At 45.4% G+C, this 9,734-nt stretch overlaps 1 protein-coding gene across 1 annotated transcript in view; it reads left to right on the forward strand.

Annotated features, from left to right (window-relative positions):
- Positions 1-9,734, forward strand: part of SCRN1 (secernin 1) — a 29,902-nt gene that overhangs the window by 874 nt on the left and 19,294 nt on the right. The gene's annotated exons all lie outside the window — the stretch shown is intronic.

A 9,734-nucleotide genomic window follows, 5' to 3' on the forward strand; every position in this document is an offset into this window, starting at 1 on the left:
AGAATTCTATGTTTATTGCTATGGCCCTTATTTTATGATTAAGTAAAATATTTACATGGTTCCAAAGTCAAGCCTACAGAACAAGGTACAGGCATACTTTGGAGATATTGCAGGTGTGACTCCAGGTCACCGCAATAGAGCGAGTATCATGATAAAAGTGAGATGTAATCTTTTTGCTGGTGAAATGCCTGGCTTTCAATTTGTAAAAGATGCAACATCTGTTGAGTATCAGACTGATAGAGGTGGTGGGGGGAGGTAATCATTTTGTAAGCTAGATAAATGTCTAATCACTATGGGTACACCTGAAATTAATAAAATATTGCATGTCAACTGCAATTGAAAACAAAAAACAAAGCAAAGCAACATCTGTGAAGCACAATAAAACGAGCGATGCCTGTAGACTCATAGAAGTCTAGCTTCTGTTTCCCTCATTTACTTCATTTCCTGTTTCTCCTGTGGGTCACCATGTTTGGGAAGTTTTTTGGTTTATTCTTTCATTAAAACAACGACATGTATATGTAATAAACTACATGTGCCTGTCCATGCAGGCCTTTCCCTCCTTTCTCAGGTGAACGGGAGCATGCCACGCACAGTACACTTTTCTCCACGTTGCTTTGTTCAACTAAAACCAGATCCTGGAGACCCCTCCATATGGCATACAGAGATGTCCTCTCTTCCTCATTTAGAGCTGTATGAGGTTCCATTCTATGGTTGTATCAGAGTTTAATCCATCCCATATTGCTGGAAATTTGGGTTGTTTTCCAGTGTGTTGCTATTACAGACAGTGCTGAAGTGAATAACGCTTTGTCTCCCACAGGGTCTGGTCTTGGTTTATATTTTCTTGTTACGTTAAAAAAATTATCCATCAATTTCTATTTTGAGGGCTTAAGTAAAATAGTTTTGTCAGTATTTCTTTGGGATCGGTGCCTAGAAATGGGATTGCTGGGTCACGGGGTAAATAAGTATGCACTTTTATAAAATATCATCGAAGTTCCTTGAAGGTGGTCTACCATTTGGCATTCCCACCATCAATGTTTGACAACGCCTGCTTCTCCATATTCCCAGTGTGTTGTCAAACTTTTATGACGACTCCTGTATTTTGTTAATTTTATTAAAATTCTTTTATTGGCTGTGTCAGCTCTTACCATCGACTCTTTTGGTTTACCAGGTGTATGGTTATAACACCTGCAAATAGAGATAGTTTGATTGCTCTAAAATCTCCAATTATTTTCTTGTCTGATGGGCTTGTCGCTTGGATTCAGTGTTAACAGTGGTGGACAGAGTGGGTCTCTAGGCCTTTAAGCCTGACCTGAGTGGGGCAGCCTCTAAACCAGCGGTTCTCAACCTGTGGGTCACAACCCCTTTCGCGATTGAATGACCCTTTCACAGGGGTCGCCTAAGACCATCCTGCATATCAGATATTTACATTACAATTCATAACAGTAGCAACGTTACAGTTATGAAGTAGCAACGGAAATAATTTTATGGTTGGGTCACAACAGGAGGAACTATACTTAAAGGGCCAGAAGGTTGAGAACCACTGCTCTAAACCTTCCCCGTTAAGTAAGATGCTGGCTTTGGGTCTGAGATTCACAGAGCTTTATCATGTTAGAAAGTACACATCGATTTCTATTTTGAGTGCTTTAAAGGAAAAACACCTAAGGAATAGGTGTCACATTTTGTTAAAGGTCTTTTCAGTCACTTAGTAGCCATCCAGATTCGGGCTGTCCTCGCATTGCAATGCTTGCGTTCACGGAACCCTGATTGTACTTAATAATGCCCCAAAGCGCCAGAGTAGTGATGCTGGTAACTCAGACAAGCTAAAGGGAGGCCGCGAAGTGCTTCCTTTAGGTGAAAAGGTGAAAGTTCTCAACTGAAGGCATTTTATCATGTCACATATCACAGGAAGAAGGGGGGGTGCAGTACGATAAGGTATGTTGAGAGAGAGACCACATTCACATAACTTAGTACAGTGTATTGTTTTAATTGTTCTCTGTTACCCTTAGTATTGTTGTTAATCTCGTCCTGTGCCTAACTTATGAATTAAACTTTCTCATAGGTATATTTGTATGGGAGAAAACATAGTATCTATATGGTTTGGTACTATCAGGCATCCACAGGGAGTCTTAGATGTGTCCCCAGCAGATGAAGGGAGACCACTATAAAAATATGTCTGAGGTAACTTTAGAAAAACTTGTTTTCTTTCTTGGGGGAATAGGCTAAATACATTAATATATTAGTCTAGTGGTTACAATCATGTTAAGAAATAGGTTATTTCACTGGTTAGCCCATGGTATATTATTACTAAAATACACTGTAGGTTGAATTTTGTCCCCTTGCATAAGTCAGTGTGGTTTGATACGCCCCAGGATTAGTGTCTCAGGCACCCCTGACCTCTCTTCTGTGTCTTGAGCTGCCTCCGTATATTTCCACATCCAGACTCCGCAGGTACAGTAACCTCACATGTCCGAAAGCAAATTCATTTCTCCCATCTCATTTGCTCCATGTGTTCGAACAGCTCCGCTGTTTGCCGCAGAGTTTAATCTAGAAAACGATGACCCTCGTTTTCCCACTCATCCCTGATGCACGGGGACAGCTGTCGCTGAGTCCTGCTGCTCCCTCTCCCGTGTCCCCTTCTCCTCCCACGGCCCCATCCTGTTCAGACCCAACCCCCTTCCATAATCTGCTTATTGGTGCCCCATCTCCTTGTCCTGGAGTCTGATCCCTGCAGGGTCACCAGAATCCCCCTCCCCCCGCCCCCCAGACCACCGCTCTATCACTGCCTTGTTTAAAAATGTTGTGTTGTGTTTATAGGATGAGAGTCTGATTTGTGTGCCCTTCAGAGCTCTTCCCAGCTGGCCCCCTGCTCACTCTTCCTTTCTTTTCTCTCTTCCAGATGAATACTTATTTTTAGAGCAGTTTCAGATTTACAGAAAATTGAACAGAAAGTACATAGAGTTCCTATATATAACCCCTCACCACCCCCACCCCACCCCCAGTTTCCCTCATTAGGAACACCTTGCCTTAGGGTGGAACATGTCTTAAAACTGATGAGCCAGGATGGCCACATTAGGGTTCACTCTTGAGGTTGTACACCTTATGGACACATGTATAATGACACATCCCCACCATTAATTACAGGACCATACAGAATAGTTTCCCTGCCCTCAAAATCCTGTCATCCTCCCTCCCCCAGCCTTTGGCAGCCACTGATCTTTTGGTTTGCCTCTCCTAGAATGTCATCTAGTTGGAGTCACGCAGTCTGTCACCTTTTCAGATCGTCACTTTCACTTAGTCATATGTGTTTAAGGTTCCTCCGTGTCTTTTCCCGGCTTGGTCATGCCTTTCTCTCCGGTGCTGAGTAATATTCCTCGCCGGATGCACTGTAGGTTAGCTTTCTTCGCCTGCTGAAGGACCTCTTGGGTGCATCGGAACGATGGCAGTTATGAAAGAAGTTGCCAGAGACATTTGTGTGCAGGCTTTTTGTGTGAACATAAATTTTTAACTCATTTGGGTAAAGATACTTTTAAATGTAATTTTACATTTTGAATAGATAATATATTGATGTGGTTTAGCGATTCAGTGATACAGAAAAGGTTTCCAGTGAGAAGTCTTACTCTCCTTTATTCTAGTCTACTCAGATTTCCTTGCTATGTAACGCTTTCTATTCATTTCTTGGACATAAATATGAATACTTAGCCTTTTATTTTCTTCCATGAAAGTAACTTTATATACACTATTCTGAAACTTGATTTTTAAATATATAATTTTGAACTTCTAGAAAAAGTCTACAATTTTTTTTTGGTTTGGTAACACTTTCTGAAGAGTTTCTCTATCTGTTCATGGAAATTATAACTTTTTACAGCTGACAGTAGTCCATTGAGGAGATAGTCCATCATTTATTTAATCAGTCCTCTGTGGTGGACACTGGGACTATTGGCTAGTCTAGGAAGTATAGCCATGAAGAACATTGCACGTAAGTCATCCTGTACACGTGCGGACATAGCCATGGATACGCTTCCATTCAGGATCTCTGGGTCAGGGGTAAAGTTTGTAGTAATTGAACTCCACGAGCACTGTACAATTTCCTGCTCACTTTTCTATCGTCATAGTTTTCCTCTCACAGCCCACACCATTGGCCCAGCTACGCTGAGTTGCTCGCCATTTCTTGAACAAACAGCACACCTGTCTTTCTCTGTGCTTTAGCTTTTTCTATCCTTTGCCAGGAATGGCTAGACTCCTATGCATCCTTCAAGGCCCCATCACCGAGACCCCTCTTCTCTCTAGCCTGCCAATCATCTGTGAACATGAAGTGCTTTATCCCATTATAAATCAATTGAAATGTATCATCACCTGTATCTGGGGAGGCGGGGTGAGTTCTGGCCCAGGAGGCAAGGTCTTGGGTTCCAGTGTCGCCTTTCCCATTTACTGAATCTTGGGTCTTTGAGACTCAGTTTCCTCACTTGCCAGCTGGAGATCACAACACCCACGGCGACAGGGCTTTTTGTGAAGCACGTGAGCTGACATGCGAAGCACTATGCAAACTCTAAGGGGAACATTGTGCTGAGATATTTGTTCTCCCTCCTACCCCCTTTTAAAGAACTGACTACCATTGAGAGATTCCGTGATCCCAGGTCTCAGTTCCCAAACTCCGCTCTTTCGCACCTGCTCCCGAATCTGCTTTTCAGACTCGTGCTCATGCCTCTCATTCCCTTGCAGTCGCACCTGACACTTGTTCCAGGCAAACAGTGACGGGCTCGTTTCCACGTTTGGGCCTGTGAGCCACATAACTCATGTTACTTTCATAGCAGCCCTCATTAGCATATAGAAATTACCTTTTCTATATGAAGAGTGAGAACTTCTCACAAAACCCTCCTATTCCTTAGCCATTTCATGATGATTTAAACACGCACAGTCTGTGGTTTTCCTAGAAATGTTATACTTGAGTGCTGAGTCCCAGAAGCTCGGGTTCTGAGAATAACCATGTGCAGAAAGTCATCCTGATGACTCATCCACTCACCCACACACCCGCCCAGCTGGCCCATTTTTCTAGGTGGTCCTCCCTTCCAATTTGTCCACCCTCCTCTCAGTCTGTCCACTTGTCTGCCTGTCCATCTATCATCTACTGTAGGTCAAGTTCACTTTGCTTGAGACTGCAAGAGGAAGAGATTGGGCCCACAATTCCTCAGTTTCTAAAATTACACGGCTTCCGTTCAGCTGCATGGTTGGCAGATGGGAGCATTTTATTTTATGTTCTTTAGTCTTTCTCTGTCGATTCTGAGTTTTTAACAACTCCTCTTGGGGTTGCAGCATAGGATGGATCAATATGTAGCTATTTGTGAAAGCCCCTCGGTCCTCTCTGAGGATGCTGTGCCACCGTGCGTCATGGGACACATCCCAACCTCTCCTCAAGCCTGGTCCTCCCTGTGGGGGGTGGTGGTGGTAAGGAAGCAGAGGAGTAATTTCCTGGGTTATGGGGTGTGTGTGTGTGTGTGTGTGTGTGTGTGTGTGATTTGGATTTTAATTCTGAAGATTATCTCTCACAGTAGGAAGCTCAGGTCATTCTGGAATCAAAGAGAGCTGAACACAGCTCTATGGCCGCTGGGTAGAGAGTGCACCACTTCTGTCTGTTTGTTGTTTTGTTTTCTTCTCTTCATTCCCAGGGACAGGAGTTCCCAGTCTTGTGTAATCAGCCGAACTTTGTGAAGCATCTCCCTCGCCCCAGGGGAGTGTGGCTTAGCAGGGGTCGTCCTTCTATCACATCCCCTCTCCCAAGCCTGCTTCTGACCCAGGCCTTGCACTACCTGTCCTCAATCATCTTACAGCTTTAGGGAAATAAAATGTGATGGGTGTCTTTGTTTGTCTTTATTTAGACTCATCTGAACCTTAAGGGCATATTTTCAAAGCCAGTCAAGTAGCAGACAAGACACTGGGATTAAAAAAACCCAACACACATAAAAATTCCTATATAATAAAAGGCTAATATGCAAATTGTCCCTTCGACCGGAAGTTCAACTGGGAGTTCAACCAGGAATTCGAACAGGGGGTGGGACTGGCTGGCCAACGGTCCGCAGCCCCTCCCCCAGGCCACCTCTGCCCCCAATCATGCCCCCCCCCAACATAGGGTGGGGGTGGCTGGCCAATGGCCTTTCCCTGCAGCTGGCCCAGCCTGATCATTCCTTATTGGGCTGGGCTGGCTGGACCCCACCTGTGCACGAATTCGTGCACTGGGCCTCTAGTAAATAAATGAAACCCACACCAACGAACTAAGCAAAAACTCTCAGTGATAATTAGCAAGGCTGCTTTAGAGTTGCAAATTTTCCAAAACTAAAAATATTTCTCTGAAGCATCCCATTTCCCTGCCTTTCCTTCTTCTACCCTAAGAAGTCTGGCTGACTCATCAACTCATTTCATTGGCTTTCGCCGGTGGTACCAGGGCGGCGCTCCCTGCTGAGCCCTGGAGGAGAGGCACAATGGCCGTGTTTCACGAAGTGAAGCGTCCATTGTGTGTGTCTCTGGCCCTCCTTCCACGGGGTGAGATCCAGAAATAGTATGTGTTGGAATGTGCAAGGGGCAGGCGGCACCCTGAAGCTGAGCTTGCTTTTCCATTTTTGAGACAATCACACACAATAGAGGACTTGCTCTGCAGAAGAATTGTCTTCTGTCCTTGTCTCTAGGGCCTTGTCAAGGCTCATCTTTTTATCCTCTGACCCAGCATGTGTCCCCAGGAGCCACCCAAGCAAGTGGCAAGCTAAATTCAGGTAATACCTTTAAAACCTCGTGATCGGGCAGTTCTGACAAGTCTGCCCCCTCACCCCCCACTCTGGGCACTCTCCTATGGTTGTGTGGCCTTGGCCCCCAGAAGTCACACTAGCCCACAGACCTGATTCATTAAAGGCTGGTTAGGAGTGGACGTGGGGCAGCAAGACCATTTGCTCACCACTTTCACAGCTTAGTAACCGAAGCCGATGCCAGCGACATCCCTGTAAAGACTGATCTTTTAAGGGGTGAATGCTTTCTTTTTCTTTTCTGATAGACATTTGGCTAGGAGTTTTGACTGGGGGAACTAACATGTTTTGGCACACTGAAAGTTTCGGGTGCTTTTTTGGATTTTTTTCCTGGTGAGGCCTCTGCTCCCTCACACCCCACTTACTCTCTGCCTCGTTAATAGCCTGGCAAACGTGAAGGCCGTTTGAAAAACGACTGCTGCGCTGTTCATGTCCTAGGCAACTGGCTTCACAAAGTTCAGCTGATTACACCTTGTGCAAATGCTCCTTGTTTCGAGGCTTGCTCCTGAAGTGGGATTTTAAATATCCCGTCTATATGAGCCCAGCGGGCCCGTCCTCCCATCTCCTCCCAGACCTGGATGTGGTTAGTCAGGTTGCAAACACAATAGCGTGTGTGTGAACTGCAGCCACCGAAGGGCCCATGTTAGGCCCAGGCTTCTGTGCTTCCTGACAAAGATGCCCTGAGGGGTAGGTATTCCAGGCTGGCCAAGGCTTGGGTAGGGCCACACCCTATCTCCCTGCCCCCTGCTCTGTCGAGTATGAGGGGCACCTGGGGTGTCAGCTTTCCACCCACTGCTAAGGAGAGACTGACTTGCCCATCTGGCTGCTTGGGGATCTCCTTCCTTCCTCCTCATTCTGAGTTTGGCCCGAAAAGTTGGCTGCATATACTGAACTCCCACAAAGACCATATGGTCTTTCTGATTCAACTGTCAACATTTTTCTCAGGCATCACTTTCTGAGCTCTTGCAGTCCTGTGACTCAGTGATGTCACAGTGGTTCTCCTGCATGGTACAGGAGGGGACTTCCCTGACGGTGAGCACACCTTTGACACCCCCATCTGCCTCTTCTCAGGCTCTAACCTCTGTCTGGAATACCTTGATGTCTGGTTCATTTTTCAAGATCAATGCAAATGTCACCTACTTGATAAAGCTGCTGACCACTAGGATGTGTTCCCTCTTTCCTTCCAATCTCTATTTATGCTCCCTCTGACTTTTGTTACTCATTCATTCATTCATTCATTCACCCACTCACTCATCCATTCAAAGAAAGGTTTATTGATGCCTACTTTGTACCAGACTTGGGACATAGCAGTGAACTGAACAACAGAGACACCTCCCTGCCCTGGTGGAGGTAGCAGACATCAGCCGCACATGCAGTACATAAGTCAGTTAGAAGGGGATAAATGGAATGGAGTGTGAAAAGGATAAAGCAGAGCAGGATTGCATTGACCAGAGGTTCCAGGAGGAGGTGGGGGCAAGAAGCAGCACATATTAATAGACAGGCCTCAGTGACGCTCCCAGAGGCGGGCCTGGGGTCCTATAATGAGCAGTTGTGCCTTCTTCTTCTTTCCCAACCCGAAGGATGGGGGACTGGACAGCTCATTGATTGATCTGCCAGCAGCACTTAGCACACAGCACCTTGTGTGTGGTTGGTGCGCTATAACTGGTGAAATGGAAATGAATGTGTAAAAATGCACTTGAGGGACAATAAGTAAACCCACTTCCTATTTTCCCCTTTTTTTCTGCCTGTAAAAAATTATGATATCTATGCTTAAGAGCCTGAGATCCCTTCCTGCTTCCTTGTTGTTTCAAGACAGAATTGTCACGGGAGCTCAGCATGCACATGGGTTTGGGAAAGTGTTGGTCAACGCCTGAACTATTTTTTACATAAAAGCGTGCAATTTTAAGATGTAAACTTCATTTACATGTAGAAAAGCACAGAGGATCATAGTTTAATGGTTTACTGTGTTGGCCAGGTTTTGCTCTAAAAGAATCATTTTTTGTAAAGTAAATGACGTTTGGCAACCGAATAAGAGAAAACATTTCAAGGGTATACTTTAGTATTCATTTGCCATGAAAAACTCCAGGTTGTCTTGACAACCTCCAGATTTCATTAGCTTTCAGTTTACAAATATTTGTCAAGTGAAATAACATTATCCCAGGGCACAGCAATATCTAACCATGGATGGCGGAGATACAGATGTCACGTGGCCAACGAGTGTGCATTTCTGCTACCTGTGGTTTAGAGATTATGGGAAATCAATGTAGAAGACTGGGCAGCATTCAGCCGATAAAATTGGGTCTTCAGTCGGAAAAAAAAAAGATCTTAGGCTGCAGTTCATCCAATGCTTTCAGCTTCCTCCTTTAAAATGTAAATGGCTGCTGTCCTTGATAAAATTCTCCCTGGAGAGCTAAAGTGCTCTGTGTAATTTAGAGCCATGATTTCAACACTGCATCCACCACACAGAGTGTGTCCTAGACGGCTAGACCGTCCGGGTAGAGGCCCCTCTGGATAACCTGGGTTAGTTATCCAGCCGAGCTCTCCCGTGGGGCCCAAAGTGGGGAGGGAAGAGGAGGAACCAGCAGCTAAGGCTCAGAGTTACCAACCCCAGTCCCCCCCCTATTCTTCCATTTGCCTCTCAATACACTTTGAGCATTTTTATTGTGTTCATGCTTCCACGTAAGAGTTTGTGTGAAGGAAGGGTTCTGAGGACGAAGACACTTTGAAAGAAATACCGTATTTGCCGGCGTATAAGACGATTTTTTGGCCCTGAAAAATATGCCCCCAAGTGGGGGGTCGTCTTATACGCCAGGTACACTTCAGATAGACTGCCCATAGTGCTTGCCCCGTGCCATAGTGGCCTCCCGATGCCCGCCCACTTCATTCCACATACCGTTCAGGCATCAGCAGCGCTGCTGGGTGTATGCTCGGCTGTTATGCGATTTT

The sequence above is a fragment of the Myotis davidii genome, unplaced genomic scaffold (assembly GCF_000327345.1).
Source record: "Myotis davidii unplaced genomic scaffold, ASM32734v1 scaffold168, whole genome shotgun sequence".
Lineage (NCBI taxonomy): Eukaryota > Metazoa > Chordata > Mammalia > Chiroptera > Vespertilionidae > Myotis > Myotis davidii.